Source organism: Hippocampus comes, unplaced genomic scaffold (assembly GCF_001891065.2).
Source record: "Hippocampus comes isolate QL1 unplaced genomic scaffold, H_comes_QL1_v1.1 scaffold122, whole genome shotgun sequence".
In the NCBI taxonomy this organism is placed as follows: Eukaryota; Metazoa; Chordata; class Actinopteri; order Syngnathiformes; family Syngnathidae; genus Hippocampus; species Hippocampus comes.
Window position 1 is genome coordinate 4022989 of NW_017842059.1, and position 3064 is coordinate 4026052.

A 3064-nucleotide genomic window follows, 5' to 3' on the forward strand; every position below is an offset into this window, starting at 1 on the left:
ACGCAGACGAGAACAAGTCAGGATACAGGATACAGATCACGAGTCTGAGACTCGTGATCTGATTGGCTATTGAAACCTGACTGTGCCCGTTCACTTAGAGTGCACAGGGGCCTGCTCTGTTTAATATGAAGGCCCTGAGCAAGTTTAATTTACCTGGCAACGCAAGCTAGCTGAAATATGATTGGTTAAAAACGCTACCATAATAAATAAGTTATTTATCGAGTGGCTTTCAATGTTATTTAAAATAACAGCCACTCAACTAAGTGGAAATAATATGATGTAAAGAATACAGAGAATAATTTTGTTTACATATTTATGAAAATAAAATAACATTCAATTATAAAATAACATAAAATACATAAAAGTAAATTTACTTTTCTGAGAATGTTTAGGCCAGCAGAGAAGGCCTTGCTGGCCCTCAGGGTCCGCCACTGCGTACAGCACATTGGAAGTTGAATTCGCCCTCTATGCAAACAGCATGAGGGAATTCATTCAATTGGATTTTTCAAAACCGTGTAATAGTCTCGTCAAGACTTTGTGCGAAAGGGTGAAAGTGAAGACCTGGGGATTCAGAGTCACCCGTCAGCCACACAGATTTTATGCGCGGGTCATATTTGCAAATTACTAACCAATCTCTTATCCGAGGTGAGTTGTGTGGCTTCCAATTCCCTGCCGCCCTCAGGAGAGGTAAGGATAATACTGTACTTGGGAACCATCTCAACATGCTTTGAGAAATAATGGAGTGATCAAACATTGGGGATATTTTGCTTCACTTCCCTTTCCATATCCATCCATCTCTTCCCCACTTGTTTCAGTGTCCTTGTCTGGCATCGCGGTTTCTCTAAGCTTCAAACGGCATTGCTGTTTCTTCTTAGAACTGACGCTGCTTTGTGTGAGTATGTGAATGGATGATGACGCACAATGCCACAAACCAACACGATGTGGTCTATTACACATGCAGGCTCAATTTGTTTTGCGAGGTTCGAGTCCAAATGCTAGAAAGCCGATGAACGACTTTCAGCGTTTTCTGGGTTGGTTCGCTCATGGGATGAGAATGAGAAGCACTAAATGGAAGTCTATGCTTTCATCCGTTTCATGCACAGCACCTAGATGACCACTTACTCGACGGCCAAACCAAAGAACGTCGAAATAGGATCACCTGGTGAAGGTGGGAGTAAAGGGAAAGGCGTTTTGCCTGGCATTGCCACGCTGTGGGGTGAACACTCCTGCAGGTGGGTAGGTGTGGTAAGCCAGCAGTGCACTGTTTAAAATCGTTCGTGTGTCTGGTGGTGAACACCCCGCAGCTTCTGACATGTGGATTGGTGAGTAAACCTATCCTGGGTAAATGGCAATGTCTAACATAAATAATAATAAATCAACATCTGAAACAAGAAAGGTAAATTAAATGCGCGGGTACTCCGGTTTCCTCCCACATTCCAAAAACATGCAGGACAGGTTAATGGAACACTCTAAATTGTCCCTATGTGTGAGTGTGAGCCCGAATGGTTGTATGTCTGTGTGTCCTACAATTGGCTGGCAATCAGTTCGGGGTTTACCCCGCCGACTGCCCAAAGACAGCTGGGATAAGCTCCAGCAGGCCCCACGGCCCTTGTGAGGATGAGCAGATCAGAAAATGGTTGGATGGATGGATGAGAAGACAAATAGGAGTGAAAAACAAAGGCTCTCCAGAAGGTACAAACAGCTCTTTTTGACCCTGCACAGGGATATGGTGGGGGATCGGGCTTTCTGGGGGGTAACCAGTTTGTTATCAGTCTTGGGCCAAGGGCCTAAAATGGTGTGGCAGTGGGAGTCTCAGTTGTGAAGGCCGGTTGAGCATTTCCATCGACTTCTTAGTCAGGAAGATGATCTTTCATCCATTTCATCCATAGCACCGAGATCAGCGGTCCCCAACCTTTTTTGCCCCACGGACCGGTTTAATGTCAGACAATATGTTCAGGGACCGGCCTTTAAGGCCGGATCAATACAACAAAATAATATGACCTGCATGAAAAGTGCGGTATTTTTGAAACATAATAATAAACACGAATCTTGACACGAGCAATGTCCAATCTGGCCGCAACAATCTCTGGTCGCAATGGTAATGTTTACACGTGCCTTCAAAATAAGATACGCCGCCAATACAAAGCACATGAAAAATACGACTCTCCATCCCCGCAAAGTATGCAGAGTGGGCTTGGTGCGTGAGAATCTCCCGTTGAGATAAATCCGTATCTTAAGTAGGACTCCTGATCCTGTGTTATTAAATGTAGCCTTCTTTTTCTTAGAAGTCGTAGGCTCCTCTTCTGTCTCCTGGCTGGGCCTTGTCCACTTCCCAAAGTAACTTTCCAAAGACCTTTGTTTATTTACTCATTTTGGGTTTCATTTTAGCGGTAACCTATCATGTGACCGAGAAGCAACGCCTTCACCTGCGTCAAAAGTGACATACTGTTGTGTAGACGAATCTAATGGAGAATCCAGTAATTTTTCAAAATAAAATATCTTTCGGATTCCAAAATGGATAAAACGGAAGTAATGTAAGTTTAGTCTTTCTGTGCGCCTCGGCACCAAATGACCGGTACCGGTCCGCGGCCCGGGGATTGAGGACCACTGACTTAGATGACCACTTACTCGACGGCCGAGCCTAAAAACACCAAAAAGACGCGTCGGGGGTGTCACTGTGCGGAATCCTTTTCATACACCCCTGCTTGGTGGCGCCGAAGAATTCTCTGGCATCCTGGTTGGGAATGGAGTCATTTGAAGTTGAAGGGTCTTGTTCCGAGATTTATTTATTCATATATATATATATATATATATATATATATGTACAGACGCTCCCCCACTCACGAACATCCGAGTTACGAACATTTTCTCACTTATTAAATATCTCCTGCATCCATTATTCAATATGGTTGGTGAAAAGCGAAAGCCTTCCAGTGAGAGTGGAAGTGTAAAGAAGAGGCAAGCCATTTCATTTCAAATGAAAGTGGCAATAATAAAGAAGCTTGATGCGGGTGAGAAAATGGTGAGCGTTGCACGTGCATACAACATGAATCGTTCGACCATC